Source organism: Passer montanus, unplaced genomic scaffold, assembly GCF_014805655.1.
Source record: "Passer montanus isolate IOZ18808 unplaced genomic scaffold, ASM1480565v1 scaffold35, whole genome shotgun sequence".
Classification (NCBI taxonomy): Eukaryota; Metazoa; Chordata; class Aves; order Passeriformes; family Passeridae; genus Passer; species Passer montanus.
The window spans coordinates 5,240,867-5,257,955 of record NW_024368263.1 but is presented as its reverse complement, the minus strand read 5'-3'; the positions used below and the strand labels follow the sequence as shown (position 1 = coordinate 5,257,955).

The window sequence follows — 17,089 nt, the reverse complement described above, 5'->3', positions numbered from 1 at the left end:
ATTAGGCTGCAAACTGAAAACACAATTCAAAGCAGAGTCATATGCAGAGACCCCCTACTCCTAACCAACACTATTCAGCATTGGCTGCAACACAGTGCCCAGAGCACTGTTCTGTGCTGTCAGGAAGCACTGACAGAGCCTGTCCTGTGTTTGGTGCAGCAATCAACCTAAATGAGTAAAGAAAGTACAAAACGAGTGACATAATTATGCTGCATTTCAGAATTTTAAGGGTAAGCTGCATAAACATGGCGAGCATTTGAAGGTATTAATATTTGGATAATGGTTAATACAGAAACAACCTATGATTAGTTTAATAACCACTTAAAGTGTTTCACTAAGACACTATTTAAAAGAAAAAGTTAAGATCAAGCTATGCTCGACAGATGTAACAGCACTGGTTAATCAATAACTGGAGCAAAGCAATTCCATTACCCCTGCTATTCTGGCATGGGAAGTGTTTTGTTTTGCACATGGCAAAGATTCCCCGACTACCCTGGTGGTAAGAGCCCCGTCAAGACAACCACAGCTGAGAAACATCTGCACATCAGGTGGCTTCTGGGAGACTTGCTGCTGTGTGCAGTAATTCTTCAAATAACAAACTTGAAAGAAACCCATTAAAATGATTTTAAAACTGCTTGGAGGCTGCCACATCTTGTGTTGGGTACAGCTCATGCTCCTCTCAGTTTGGGCAGACGCTGCCAAACAACCACCAGAAATTCCACCCTCCTTCTGTGCCCAGTTGTAAGAACAATATTCCACGCCACTACACATATTTGGTGGTGACACCAAGTCATTCCCCACCTCCCCCAAAAATCAGAGGCAGAAGAATAACTTATGTTGGGAAAGGGCAATCCAGTCCCATCACTGGAGCAATCCCCCATTCGCATGCCATCTGAATGGAATAAAACTATTTTCAACCGAAGTAGTTATGATAACATAACAAAAGGGATCAAAATAATCACAATTTATACTGGTATAAAGGTAATAATATAATATACTAGATACAGGTATCACTGAGATCACATTTAGGGAGTCTACTCTGAACCCATTTCAGAAGTTTTCTCCCATCTGTGCCTCCTCCTTACCCACAGCAGATAAATCAGCCGAATACCATGAGAATAAATAATTCTCTCTGCCCCCAAAACCACCAACCTTAAAAATGTGCCACAAGCAATGAAAATATTGCTACCACCAAAGCAGCAACATTAAAATTCCACCTCAAAACCGGCACAGCACAAAGCAATGAGGGTGCCTGCCTGCCCTGGGATCTCTAACCACACGTCACTTCTGCCTAACAGAAAAGCACAATTGCCCTTCTCCATTTCAGGGACACGACGAATTCCAGGCCAGGAACTGCTCAAATCTACAAGATCTCTGCTGTGAAGCTTTCATATGGTGCCAAACACATCTCGCACAGGCCCACGGGGGCAGAACCGCTTCACCCACCGCAGCAGGGCGATGCTGGTCCCACACGAGGGCTGCAGGCAGCATCTGCACTCCCAGCACAGGCTGCCGTGACAGCCACACGCTAACCACAAACCATCTTTTTCTGCCTATGTCACTCGCATCCCGGAGCCAGCAAATGCATTCAGAACCACATTTGGGTATTAAAAACATTCAACAATAAGTAATGGCAATCCAAACACGTTGCCAGCGCCACAGAAAATAATTCCAGAGCAAGCCCCCTGCTTGCATTCATCCTTAAAAAGTACTTGTTTTTCCTCCTCTTCCCCTTTTAAAGGTTTAAATTCCAGGTATTTGGGCAATTCCAGGTTAGAGCTGAGAGCTGTAAGAGGCTCAGCTATGCAGGAAGACATCTGCTTCTTGCCCTACACCCCCATTTCACCCCACACAGCTGCTGACAGACACATACGCTTTTAGATTCTCCCGTGTAACAACATCCCCAGGACCCGCTCGCTTCCACAGCCCAACCTTCCAGCACACACAACTCCGGAGCGAAAATCCCCTCCTTCAGCAAACAAGAAAAAAAACCCCAGCAGATTTCGCTCTACCTGCAATTCCACGCATTTCACGACAACGCCGACACCGCACCGAGAACCCCAGCGATGCTTTCCCCGCTCGCTTCTGGATCCCCACCGCAGCAGAGCGGCCTCAAGGATCCCCTTTCCACCAGGGATCCCCCTCTCCTCCGCGGGCTCCCCGGAGCGGCAGAGCGGGAGCCGCGGCGCGCAAAACCCGCAAAACCCCGCCGCAAACTTCCTCCTCACCGCGCAGCAGGCACCGGCCGCTTCCCGCCTTCTCCTCCTCCTCCTGCTGCTGCTGCTGCGGGGTTCCGTACCTGGCTGGGCGCCGGGAGGCCGGAGCGGTGCCCCCGCCCCGTCCCCGCCCCGCGGAGAGGCGGCGGCGCGGCCCCGGGGGCGGGCGGCCCTCGGAGCGTGCCCGCCCCGGCGTTGCCGGGAGACGCGGAGGGGCCGGGCCGGGTACCCCCGGAGCCGGGCCTGGGTCCCCCTGGAGCCGGGCCTGGGCACCTCCGGAGCCGGGCCGGGTCCCCCCGGAGCCTGGCCGGGTACCCCCGGAGCCGGGCCGGGTACCCCCGCAGCCGCAGCCCCAGCGCGGTGCCGGCGGACAGCGGCGGAAGGGCCCCGCCGCACGGGCTGTGTGCTCCCGTGGGTGTGAGCGACACACCCGACCCCGCTCCCGGGTTTAGTCGTACTCACTCGGTTTTGCTCGAAAAGAATGCGGTCTTGCTCAAAATTATCTGTAATTAAAATTATGCGCAATTGCTGGTGAGGGGGGAAGATGCCTAGGGTTCCTGAGGAATGAAATGTGGCTTAAAACCCGATTAAAACCCGATTATTTCTCTCTATATTATATAATGATATATTATGTAACTTTGTATTATATATACAATAAAAATTTATGTAATTATATGTTCATTATTTATGTATTTACATATTACTATGCAATGTATATGTTTTTATATAATTATGCGTGTGTAAATGGCACAGCTTGCCCAGAGAGGCTGGGGATGCCCCATCCACAGGTGTTCAAGGCCAGGGTGCACAGGACCTCCCCATGCCAGGGTTATGGACAACCTTCCTGCGGATGGTGAGTGTGCAGGAACACATCTGAGATGGAACTGAAGAATTTTTACAGACTGATTTTGGATTTCTGATACTTCCTAAGTGAAGAGGCTGCAGTAGCAGGTGCTGAGAGCTGTCAGGTCCCCAGGCAGGGACAATCTCTGGGGACATCAGGGGTCAGAGGGCACAGCCTCACCTGCCCGGTGTGCCCTCATTCCTACAACAGAGTCACAACTGAACACATGTACGGCCTCCCTGTGATGGTGACAGGCCAAAGCACCCTCAGTGTGCTCAAAGCAAAACAGATCCTGTTAGGAAGTGATGTCTGTTTTGTCCTTGATTTTAATCCCTTTAGTTACAAGATAATGAGAAGCAAAACAAAAAGGCTGAGAACAGTCACACTGACTTTGTTATTTTATATTCGCTTTACTTCTTGGAAGTTGTGTAACTTCCTTTTTCGCAACACCTCATAAGAGCTGTGTTTACTGTGCTGTCTGTGCTAATAAAGAAAAAAAATAAAGTAAGAAAAAAATAAAGAAAATCTGTTTCTGTGGCTTTGCAGCATTAGACTACAAGGCAGAAACAAGAATACAAAAAATCACATTTTTCCATAAAATTTCTATCTGGGAGCCAAACCCTGCCCTTACTGACTGTCACAGTTGTCACTGCTGCGTCACACATGGAAGGAAATCTTGCAGATTCAGCCAGCAAACTAACACCTCCCTCCCAACTGTAGTGGCACTGAAAGTCTGGGAAAAGGAAAGAATCCCCAGTCGTTACCCTGCCTTTTGACCTGGCCATATTCCAAAGCCTCTCTTTAATGTCACCTCCAGGTATTTCAGAAGGGGCAAAGCTCTTTGGGGTGTACTTTTGAAACAATGCTCATACACAGAGTTACAAAGATGCTGTACATGTAAATCACTGAAAGATCACTTAAGTACTTTATAATTCTAAAATATTTTGGACTTTATTGTGTCCAAAGACAGGGCACTTTCCAGAGAGGCCCAAAAGTTACTTGAAGCAGGGGATAAGGAAATTCTCAGAAAACAGAGCAAAGCAGGCAGACACAAACCCATCTACCAGCATAACACCTCATGTCCCATGTATTCCCTGAACCTACCCTCATTTTCATCACAGCCAGTGATTCCTAAGTGTAAAACATTGCTGTGCAAAAAGCAAAAGAAGAGAAATTAATCAGCCCCAATTCTTATATATATGCAATGCTTCAAGCAATTCATTGAACTTGACCCTTTTCACAGTTCACTGAAAGAAAATGAAAAGAATTCCATCTCTGCTGAGCACAGAAGTTTTGGAAGGGCGGGGGATGCCTGAGGTTCAGTGGAACAGAGTGAAACAGCGACAGATGAAAGCCAAGCGCAGCTTCAGCCAGCACAGACTGCATCCCCACGTGTGCAAGGAGGGCACTGGGACTGGCAGGGCACAGCTCGGGGATGGGCACAGCTCGGGGATGGGCACAGCTCGGGCAGGGCACAGCTCGGGGATGGGCACAGCTCGGGGTAGGTCCCCGCACAAGGGGACCCAGCAGACCCTGGGCTCCCTGCGGGAAAAGTGGGGCTCCAGGGATGCTGAGAAACTGATCATGAACGGTACAACAGGAATTAAAAACCCCTCCCCAAAATCCTCCTATTCATTGATCTAAATGAATGGCAAAGCAATTTCTACAAGATGGATTTAGGGATAGACAACTTTGCTGCTTTTTAAATAGGACACTTCTAAAATAGACTTCTAAATAGGACTTTTAAACAGACTTCTAAAATCTGCTTTTCCTTTCAGTATTCAATTTGAGAGAGACAGTTGTATGTCAGGGGCTCACTTCAGAATAAACAACAATCACACTTGAAATAGTTACATGCGTGGTACATTTTGTAATTGTTTCCTGAAAGACGCAAGTCAGAAGTGTTTGTATTGTTACACAGATCAGGCACTACTACGGACGTTATGAAACCTGACAATTACAGAACCATTACCTGACACAGATCCACTTTCAACAGCTTGTGATAAGAAAAACATAAAATAAGCATTAAACTGATAAAGCAGCAATAGTTAAAATGAATATTATAATAGAAATGTTAAGAACATATGCACAACTGTGGTACACCTGCTGAACACACTACTGAGTTTGCTACCCAGGGCTTTATATTTATTACACAGTAATAATTGAGAAGGCACAAATCTCTCATTGATAGATGCATTTCTCATAAAGGTCCTAGAAAATATATGGACTTTAGACAATCACTCCTCATTAAGGAGTGACTGTATAAAATCTTTATTAAGTAATAACCCTAGCTATAATACAGGTTCATTTCTCACTTCATTAAAGCTAAGCCTGATTAAGTAGAGATTGTTATAAGCTGCCTTTGATCTCCATTGAGACAAAACCCTTATTTTTATACATTTCATAGTAAAGTGATAATTTTCTGTTTAATATGACTTATTATTTGTTTCCTACAAAGGGAAAAGCAGAGCACGCCGTCATGGCTGAAGGAGGGCAGGTGACCATCACTGGCTTCTCTTGAAGGAATGAGGATTAATTTTGGGAGTGACACAGGCCTTTAAGTGTTTCATGCCTAAGAGCAGCAAGGGTGCAGAGGCAGGGTGTCTGCATGTCTGCCCGGGACAGCAGCTTCCCCTTGGTGCAGCTGCAGCTCAACCGAGTCAGTGCCACGGAAGCAGAGCTTGCGTGATACATTTTTCCCATCTGAGACTGGAGGCCATTCTCCTGTCATGATTTCAGGCAGCTGAGGAATTAGTGCAGGTTAGCGATTGCTCAGATGACCAGAGACACTGAAATAAGCTCCAGGCTTTGTGTGTGGTTGCAGGAGCAGGCTCTGCACACTGAGACCTCCTGAGCACGGTATCTGTGACCCCTCAGCAGCAGACCTGCTGCCTTTCAGAGGAAAGCCCTTCAATGCCTACACTCAACCTGTGCCATCATTGCTGGACCCTGGAAACGGCAGGGCGTCCCTTCACAATCAGTTTCCACCTTAATTAATCTTGTTTTTTCCTAAGTCTCACCCTCCATATGCCACTTGTATTAACTGAACCTGCAAAGTACCTGTGCTGAGTCCTCTCCAGGGTTTGAGCAAGGAGCTGTTAACAGAGACTGAATTTTATCCTCATTACCACAGGAAAGAAAAGAGATAGGTACATTGGTAAAAGGATGCTTGGCACTGCCAGATCCCACAGATCTCCCAAACAGACACCATGCATCCTGAAAAAAGATGCTTGCAGAAGTATGCCAGAGAAAATCTGGGGAAAATATTCATTATTTGGATGGTTAGAAGAAGATTGCTGAATATATCACTGAGTGCCTAAATCAAAATTACTGCTGTCCCCTTCCCTTTGCGGGTGGTGAGGCACAGCAGGCAGCTGGAATGAGATGATCTTTAAGGCTCCTTCCACCCAAACCATTCTATGGTTCTGTGATTCCATGATTTCCAGTAGCACCCAGAGTGCCTGGTGAAACCAGGGGCTCCTGGCCAGGAGACACCGAGCAGGGCACATCACTGAAAGGGCTGATGGCAGGGAAACCTGCTGATCTGGAACAAAGCACTGCAGCTTCTCTGGAGCAGCTCTGAACAAAGGCTGGCACCTCCTCTGCTGTTCCAGAGGCAGAAACCTTCCTCTGCATCTCACTAAGAGATCTCACTGCTCACAGGCGAGTCACCCTAATGACAAGAAACTGGAGCTGAAATGTGAAGAACAGAGACTAATTAATAATGAAGGTAATGAGATCACCAGAATATATATACACCAAACCTGCATCTTAATTATCTCATGAAAACTGGCAACTCCAATCATGCTTCAAAAGCCTTTAATCATGCTCTCTCTGATGAATATTGGTGGCTATTTTACAGAGACTTATGTAAAAATACCTTTTGTGTAGGTTTTTCCCCTACAATAAGAGCTGGCCAAGTTACTACTGTGTATAACTGCTCTGCTCCAAAATGAGATATCTCAGACTTGCAATTACAGCTGGTCTGATCTTCATTTCATCTACTCTCATCTTATTTTGGAGTGCTTCCTTTGAAGGAAATGCAGTAAGACTGGTGTGAGTTACTGCAGTATTATTACGAATCCCTTTTATTATGACAGAACAAACCAAGAACAATCCCTAATTAAGGCAGTTTCTGCCAAAACACAGGGAGCGTACAGTCCCTGCCCCAAAGACCTTGCAATCACAAGAGGCAAAGACACTTTGAGGAGGGAAAAGAGGACAGAATGAACTTGCTCCCAACTACAACTTGTTCCCATGATTTAAGGGGAAGTCAGGAGGAGGCTGAGATAGGATGAACACAGGACAAGTGAAGAGCAGGGGAGCTGAAGACTGCAGAGGGGGCAGAAACAGGCTGCATTTACAGCTGGCAGAGCCTTTCCAGAACTTTCTGCAGTTTCTTCCCTGCCCTCCCCATCCCTTCATCCCTGAACAGGGTGAGGAGGTCAGCTCCAACTACAGCTGCAGGGGAACACTGCTCTGGGTGCAGCAGGCATAGCTCAACCCCTGCTCCCACCCCAAAAACCAAAACCCCAAGTGCCTGCAGAGAGGCTTATTTTAGTAAGTAAGGAAGCAGCAATTTAGACTCTACACCACAGGGGTCTGCTCTCCCCACGACCTTCAGAGCAGAGAGCTTGCTTGTGTCCTGTCCCCAGGAACAGCCAGGCACTTCAAACAGCTCCAGTCAAGTGCAGGGCTCGCTGGAGAAGGTTTCTGTGCAAGATGAGGGCACTGAAGGCAGGACGGGGCCACGAGCATCGACTCCTTGGGCCTGGAATGAACTTGGGCCCGACTCTGTGACATGCAATTACAGCATGAAGACATTTCAGGAGACTCACCCACTGCTCTCTCCAGAGATGAGCTGCTTGTAACCTCCCTGCCATCAGCAGGTTATACTTCGGTTGCTTAATGAGGCGCTCAGAGGGATTTTCTGTGTTCTCTCCAAAACCCCTCATGAGGGACAAGTAGTCAAGAGCTGTGAGTGCAAAGGCCAGCTAATGGCACAGGATACATATCCCCCTCTGAAATGCAGTTTATATTTTGTCCATCACTGCAACTGTACCATTAGGTTTTCATGTCAAGCTCTAAGGGCATCTCAGAATTGTACCTGTGAATCCATGATTAAAGCACCTTTGTGAAAAGCATTACAAAAATATGCCAGACACAAAATCTATTCTATTTAACCTTTGTCAAAATGCTCAATAAGAAAAAAATAAACCAAAACAGGCTACATGAGCAAATTCAAGTGAAAAATACATAGCCTGTCCTTTAGAAATGGGCTGGGAAGGGCATGGACACATCCACTTTGCTGACAAGAGCACAGAAAGGAAAGGAAAGTGTGATCATTCCTCAGCCACCTCTGAGTGTAAACCAAGGTGGAGGCAAGTGGCTCCATATTTCACCAGACAGATGGAATCACATTTACTCACCTGTCTCCACTGTGGCTGTAGGGAGAGGAGGCTTCAGTGCTTTTTCCTAGCCAAGCAAGCAACTGGCCAGGGCTCAGGTGAGCCTGGAGCTGCAGATGGAGCAGGGGGCTCTGACAGCCCTTCTGACACATGAACCTGCTGGATTATGCTTTGCATGGTCTGTAGAAGACAGGCTGCTGCCAGAAGAACTTTTTAGTAGTTTCAGCTTTGAGCATGTTTTTACAACATGTTTTTAAGCTTTTAGTCCCTTCTCTGTGCAACACAACTGGTTAGCAGAGGAAAGGAAAAGAAAAAGAATCAGTTGGCCAGGGTAAGAATAATTCATGCTCACCAGGGGTTAGTATTTCTCTCATGGCACACAGCAAGGCTGCAGGACAGAACAACCAAAAGCAAGAACAAACCTGCACTGAGCTCATGGGTGCAACTTCACTTTGGTCCTATTGCTCGTTTGCATTAACTCTCTTTAATCACACAATTAAACACTGCTTCCCACTGGTCTGGATGTGTTCAGGACCCTGGCTGGCTGGTGCTTGGCTTATCAGCAACTATTCAATATCTGCTTTAGTCTCTTGATCAAAGTGCAGCTTCATGTCTTATTTATGGCTACTACTAACAGCCTGCTCTGCAGACAGAACTATTTATTTCCCCCTAAGCTTTTCTGTGGTGTTCATCACTCTGACATCTGAGTGCTCTGCAACGATTAATTTATCTTCATAAAGTCTCTTCAAAATGAGAGAAGATGGTATTCCAATTTTACAGATCAGGAGCTGATGTGCAGACAGATTGAGGTCAAACATTTCCACTCATGATAGGTCCTAGTATGAAATGTCTCAGATCTAAATTTTTTCAGATACCTTCAAATATAATGCAAAAAAAAAAAAATAAAAACAAACAAGGTTTGTGTGTTCAAATAAAACTCTGACTGGCTTCTTAGAAAGTCAGCTGCAAGAACAGGAGAGGATTAGGGACTGTAAATGTTGGTTATCAGGAAGCAGCATGAAAACTTTCTGACCACCAGTCTCAGGAACACTGAAAACCAGTACAGATAACCCATGTGAATGCAAAATGCATTATGAACCTTCGATGAAGCAGCAGAGTATACCTTAAAAAACTAAACACATAGGGATGTCCTCAGCAGCTTAGGACACAGGACCAGATCCTCAGAGCACAGTTTAACGTAGGAGGAATTGCAGGTTCTCTCCACTTCTTGGCCCATTGAGCATGGAAAAAGCAGAAAGCTCTGTAGGGTAGAAGACCACCCTGGTAAGGAAAGGTTTTGTTTTATCACAGTGTTAAAAGCATCTGTGGATCAAATGTGCCAGTATCACTTTACAGCATGAAAATGCTGCCCAGGGGACTCTCAAGACTCATCTTTTAAAATGCTGATACCTCTTTGTCAGTTTTAATAAAAGACAGCTACAAAAACAAAGTGGGCCATGTGGTCTCAATGAAGCAGAGACTGTGGCAATCAATAACAGAAACAATCTGCACTTACTCTCTGGGAGAATTTGCTTTTAGCAGCAACATTTCTATAATAAGACATCATTCAAGAGCTCCCTTCAATTTTTTTTTGGGACAATGAGCCCACTGTGCCCAAAGCACATCTGTGCTTATGGAGATTTGCAAACCAGGACAGTGTTTAGACTGATAACTTGACCATGCACCATATGATGATAGATCACAGCTTGCAGGATGTTTGATCCTTCCTTCTCTGCCCTCAAATGAACAGTTTTCTATCTCAAAAGAAAACTTCTCTGTCAAAATATTGACTTTTAATGCAACATAGACATTAGTTTCTGCTTCAACTCATGATCTCTTTCACAGAAGGCCTCACAAGTGCTCACAGGTCTGCCCAATAAAAGCTCCTGTCTCCAGCCCTGTTTTTTAGCAGATGAATAAGGTTAGGAAAGACAACAAAACCTGGGGAGAAGAGGGACATGGAAGTTAAAAGAAGACGTTTTTAATTTTCTATGCCTGAAAGACACCAAACTGTGCCACAGGAAATGCTTTTTAGTTGGGAATCCTGATACATCTCAGGCCCCAGACTGTGTCGGATTTAGATAATCTAAATTACATTGCAGATCAAAGTTTTATTTGTTTGGAAAATTGCATCTGATACCATTAATCTTTTCTGTCTTATGAATCCAGAGCCATCTTCATGTAGCACATATCTATAATGGGACTCCTGAAGCAGATGGTCATCTATCCCAGTGCCACCAGGGAAAAAACACTCACGGGCACGAGGTGGCCTTGGCTCAGCCCCTGGCACTGACAGCTGTGGCCTCTCCCTGCAGGCTGAGTGGAGAGCAGTTGTTTTCAGAGGCATGAGAAGGTTGCAAAGTGCAGGAGCTGAACTGTTTGCTGTGTTTGGCCATTTCCCCCAGGTCGTGGTGTGGCTCTGCTGTCCCACAGTGACCTGTGACCTCTGGCAGTGCCAGCACTGACCCCTGCAGGGCCCTCCCCGCCAGCTGAGCTCCATCTCCCTGTCACCTGTGGCCACGTGGTGACAGCAGGGTGACAGCCCCAGCCCCTGCACTCTCCATGGGTACAAGAGGGACATGAACTCATCTGGTTCTGTGGCTCTGCACTTCAGTGACATTGTGGCACTCGGCTGCTGCACCTTTTCTTTCACTTTTGGCTCTTTGCTTCACCAAATGAGGAACCAGATGTTTCCAGTTCCTCTGACACAGAGACACTGCCACAGTTGTGAGCAGGGAGCTGGACTGTCAGGCTAAACCTGTTTCAGTATGTAATGTTCATAAAATCATTTCAGTCCAAGCTGCAGCTGCAGCAAATTCCTACATGCCCGGTTTGGGATTACTTTTGGGTTTAGAATCTTGGATCATGCAGAATGTCAGGAATGGGCTCAATCACCAGTTCTATCCACAAACAGAAATCTCATTCTTGGATATGGCTAAAAAGTAGCAACCACTAAAATATTAACATTCAGATGGGAAACCCCCACTACTTCCTATAAGTATTGCCTACAAAGCATTTCAGAGGCATGGTTGGATATTACCAAGCGAAGTCCAATCTCAGTAAGAAACATACAGATTCTAATTTAAAAGTTACACAGGGACAGTCTTATCATCTGGAACATGAATTCTAGCTTTAACAACTCAGTACAGACATCAAAGTCATCCAATTTCCAACCTGGGCCATCCCTAGCACGTTCCTTTACCTCTGTGATTTGTGGCTCCTATCCATCACCCATCTCCATCATACTGAAATCCAGCAAGCCAGGTACTTCCATGGACTCTGTACTGCAGCAGCAAGAGACAGGAAATCAATTTTCTGTGGCACCAGAGAATGGCAACTCAATGCTTTCCATGGTATATCATTTTGGTGGATTTTAATCTTGTCCATGAGAGACAGGAGCTGTTGTAGCCACTGTCGGTTTGAGGCTCTTTTTTGCAACTCACAGATATATAATAAGCAGAAGTTCATTGGGGAGAGAGAAACAAGATTTTTGCGTGATGAAAGTGGTGCTTTGGAAAAAGCTTCCACAACTCCAGTGAGACAGAAACACAGAATAAAAAAGAAAAGGTAAATTTTTATCAAGCCTTGCAACCAGAATTATACTGTCTTCCTCCACGCCACCCTCGCCCAGCCAGATCCCTCAGTATTTTGTTCTGGTCTAAGCCAAGACCCAGATTTGAGGCTCCCCAGGGGCACAGCACTGTACTGAGGTAAGCCAGCTGTGTAAAAACCTGCAGTTAAGTCAACAGAGTTCAGAGAGCACTGAGAGAGTGAGCAGCAGAGGGGATTTACCTAGAAATGGAGCATCTGTGAACCACCAGTTGTTCATAGGGACTAATGGACTTGCCTTGCTCCCCTGGTATTTTTACTTCAAAGGTACATAAAAATGCCTAGAAAGCTCTGTCTTGATACTACAGCAAACAGCCCTACAATGACTTTGACAAACTAACACCTAATGCTGATGAGAAAGCAACAGGGATTTTTCTTGTACAGTCATTCCGTGTTTTGCCCTTTGCTCTGGCCCAGCCAGCTGGAGCCTCTCAGGGCACAAAAACCCAAGATCCCAGACCACAAGACATAAAAACATTTCTGTGCACTGATTGCCTCCTCACAATAACCTCATTATCACAGCTGTCAGTCACCAGGACAAACCAGTCACTACATGGGAACCACTGATAAGGGGTGCTCACCCTCAAATGCACTTGCTGCCTGGAACAACACAAGGGATGGCAGCTTTAGCACCACACGAGGCTCCTCCAGGCCAGAGGAGCAGGAGGTGTCCTGTCCCTCCACTGCAAGGGACTGCAGGGGTCCCATGAAGAGATTCCCTTCAGCCCTGTCACACCACGGGGCTGGCTCAGTGTGGAATTGTTCAGCCCCTTCAATTCCACGCTGAGCCAGCACTCACATTGAGATGATTGTTTATATCTTCTAGAGGTCCTGTGATCAGGCTGGAAAATGTAAGGGCCTTTTTTCTTACAGATTTCCCAGCACATAAATCTTGTATCCATGTGCTATCCTGACTTAAGTGGTTCTCCAAAGCTGCCATCATTAATCATTCACCTGGTGCATGATCTCTCTATTTTATCCAAGTCCTTGATATACTGATAAGGAGTGGCTACAGTCCTGACCATGCCAATGTAAGGCTGGATCACTCATATCCAGTTCTGACCTCAATACTCCTCAATACAGTGGTGCTACAGTGAGAATTTGATCATGATTTATAAACCTGAGTAAGTAAAACGTTTTTATCAAGTTTCAGAAAAATGCTGTTAACATTTTAAAGTCAGCAAAAAATCTTTCCCATGGCAGGAATTTTCAAAAACTTACCCTGAACATACATTGCCTGAGCCAGACACTTTAACAGATTGACTCAGAAAGCATTTTTAATATTGGCTATTAATAAGTGCAAATGTTCACAATGACAAATGCAATGTATTTTTAGTCTGTACTGGGACAGCAGCCTGGTCTTCATCAGCACTTTTTGTCAAACCTTCCTTTCACACAAACCCCACCTGTAAGCCTGAATATACAGGCACACAATCAGGAGCTCCTTCCAGCCTCACCTTCCTGTTCCACAGCGAGGTCTGTCAACACTCACACTGCTCTGACTGCCTGCCAGGTGTCTCTGCTTCCTCTTGTCTTGTTCCTCTCCCAGAACACAAGAATGTTCTTACAACTGGGACTGCTCAGTGACTGTAGCTTAGTTAACCTGGAATTATCCAGTGTAAATCAACTCAGCCTCAGGCTTTGCAGCTAAAATGAATGGATTAACTCATGATACAGTTAAGTAGGAGGAACAGGCTCTGTACTGTAAATATCACAAATGCAAATGTCTTTCATAAAGTCAATTCTTTTGTTGTTATTTTTCAGAGTATGAACTGGGCAGCAGTGAGGAGGGAAGGGGTGGCTGTGAGCCATCTGTCCTCAGCAGCACACGTACAGGGTCCCTGTCACCTTCTGCCCTTGCTTTAATTCCCAGCTCAATACCTGGGGCACAGCTACACCAACAGCTCCAAAATCCAGCACTGTGAATCACCCTTGCCATGCTGTGAAGCCTGGCTGCAAGCAAGGCAAATATTTTGAATTGGATTCCTGTGGCCTTTTCCCTGGGTGACACACACAGTCTTAATGGTTCCCAAAAGAACACTGTGGTAACCATAAACTGTGATAAGTTTGACAAATGCCAGCTGATGTAAAATGGACCCATTGTGTGTGCTTAACTGGAAGCATTCAGGAACTCACATCTTGAGTTTGTGGTTTCTTCTGGATCATTGCAGTAGTTTCTACACATCACAAGTTTAATCCAATAGAGGGTCATTTTTAGATAGAGAGCACCAGAAAGGACATGAGGAAACCTGGGGTTATTGCAGAGGGAGCCTGCACAGGTGGCTCAATGCTGCTCACCTGCAGTGCTGCTGTTTTGTGAACAAATAGCTTCACTCGTTTCCCCACATGGCCCAGGAGAAGCTTTTCTCACTCACTGGCCTTTTGGAGGTCCTGGCATGTGCTGCGGGGCAGACAGGAACGAGGAAGGAAGTTCCACAGCACACAGCTGGGATACCAGCTGTGTAATTTTAATCGGTGTCATTTTCTAACACCTGCATGAAGAGAAAGAGTGGCTACTGCCATCTCACTGCAAAGAAATCTGACAGAGAGAGGCTGTGCTTTTAAAGGTGGTCAGACACCTACTTCCCATCCTTTAATTGCTTCTGTTCCATATTTGTGTGATAAAAGCTCCAAGAAACACAGGCTTTGCTGAACAGCAGGACTACAGCCTAGGTGGTCTCCAGCCCTAAAACTATTCTCAAGTGACCTCTCCAAGCTCAGACAAGAAATGTGAGAAAGTCAGGACTTGGATGCTTCTTTCCCCATTCTTGCAATGGCACCCCCAGGACTCAGTGCAGTACCCTGCTAGGATGGATGCTGCACAGGACTGGAATTACCCTCATCCTGGAAACATCTTCCTCAAGTATTTGGCTCCACTGCTTCCCTCTTCCCTGAGTAATGGGGAAGGGTAGGGTGAGAGTATTTCACAATTAATTTTCTGCTGTGGAAGAGAGAGAGGTTGCATTTCCTTCTTCATCTGTGCTTTTGTTCAGTGGTGCTCAGACAAACGACTGAGCCCTGGGCAGCAACCTGGAGTGACAGCACTGCTCTGGCTCCCCAGCAGACTGACTCAGCTATCTGTGAGGCTGCCTCACTGGACCAATTCTCTCTCCTTCCCAAGTCATGCTGCCATTTTATCATTAAATCACCATTAATATCAAACATGGAAGTCTCCTCAAGCCCTGAATCAAGTCCATCACAGAGCTCTCCAGCTGAAACCAATATTCCAGCTGCTGCTCCTGGGAAAACCAATGACATCAAACTATGCTAAAAGAAGCTGGCCACCAGATAAAGGCAGCCCAATGACTCAGTGAGCACCAGCACTTTTGCCCAAGCCTGGTCTGAAAGCTACTGACATCAGTAGCAAACCTTTATTTCATTTGGCATTAGCCCTCAAAACTCTCATTCAATTAATACTCACTCGTGTTGGGTCCCAGCTGCACTTCATGAACATCTCTGTTGCTTTAACCCCCCTGTTAGGTGCTGTTGTGCCCTGCCTGGGGACAGTATTGATCCCATGAGTGCCTCCAGGCAGCCAAGGCTTCCCAGAGCCAGGAGACAAGTGGGAAACTTCTGGTGCCCTTCATCCACCAAGCTTAAAGGGGGACAGGACAGGAAGTGTGTCCCACCAGACTGCTCTGCTCCTACACCAGACTTCCATATCCATCTTCCAGGTCTTCTCACTTCCCCCATGTTTTAATTGCTTCTGTTTTACATCTGGCTGACCAAAGCTCAAGAGAAACAATTTCAAAGGCTTCCTCAAATCACAGTATAACAGTAGGTGGTCCCCCTATGGCAATCACACATCTGAAAGTTAGGAAAAAGGAAAACGAAGGAAATAATTGCAGTGTCTGCACAGGCCCCATGCTGTCAGTTATCCCTGATGAGATGTGCCTGCTCCCTGTTTCCTTCCTGCTAGCTCAGCCCCAGGCAGGCTAGCTCAGCCCCAGGCATCCCTGACAGCCCAGGGATGGATCAGCACCATCAGTCACTCCTACCTGGTGTCCATCAAGACTGAAATTTGCCTTCAGCTGCCTGAATACAGACATTTAATGCCACTCCAAAACCTCAAGGCATTCACATGGATGTGACACAGCCCCTCCAGGAGCCCACATGAAGTACCACGAAGAGCAGGCACGGGCACCCAGGAGAGAGGGTGAGAAGAGCCACAGCCTCCATGGGGGCCTGGCTCCTTATCCCATGTTTTGGGATGTGAACACCAGTTCACTCCACAGCTGCAGTTTGCTGGGCTTCTTAGGCTGCCTGCGTGGCTGGAGCTAAAGATACCCCAGTCAGAGGCATGAGCCTTTCTACCACCTGAGCACGCCCTGGGCGTGTGAGGTCCGTGTGAGCAATCCCTCCTCAGCCCCTTCTGCAAAGTGCAAATGCCTTTCTCCACCCCAAACTCAGGAATGCACAAGACCCAGGGGATTGTCCTTCAGGCTGCAGACACTGCAGGGACTCACCTGGGAACACCCCAAAAGGTACACTGGCTCCTCTCAAGACACTTATCGGATTACTGCTGCTGGCTCAATGCTTTGTGCTGTAGGTTCTGCCAGACGGCTTTAATCAGCTGGTAATGTGACACTTCCTTCTCTAAAGACCTGGGATCTACTACCCTGGCAGCATGCCTTTTCCTCCAGGAGGTCAGCCTGCATCCCTGATTTCTCACGTGTTGTGTCAGAGAGATGAAGGGGAAAAAAAAAAAATCAAGGCAGTTGTAATTTCGATGTAAACCTGACAGGACATCCTGCTCAAAAAGGATATCTCAAGGAGCTCTTGAAGCTGGCTCATTCCAGCTTCAGGCAGCAGGAGAGGCTGAGCTCAAAACTCTTGACTTACTCCAAATTCCCACTGGGATTAAGTGCTTGACGTGATTAAGGAATGAGAAGTGAATCTCAAAAGAAATCAAAGGTGACACAACAAACCGTGGATACAAATTTGAGCAGAAATGCACTGCAAAAGGGGTGTTATCTACTAGTCCAGAAAGTTTAGTGAATAACCTACCTTAT

The 17,089-nt window shown here is 46.4% G+C and overlaps 1 protein-coding gene across 7 annotated transcripts in view; it reads right to left on the bottom strand.

The window, feature by feature from the left end:
* Positions 1–17,089, bottom strand: part of RAB11FIP4 (RAB11 family interacting protein 4) — a 112,670-nt gene that overhangs the window by 23,938 nt on the left and 71,643 nt on the right. Inside the window, exon 1 of one of the 7 annotated variants that reach the window (XM_039716425.1) lies at positions 2,229–2,331. The exons of 5 other annotated variants lie outside the window; for them this stretch is intronic. The gene's annotated coding sequence lies outside the window, so the exon portion shown is untranslated. One more of the 7 variants, XM_039716426.1, reaches the window with a different exon arrangement.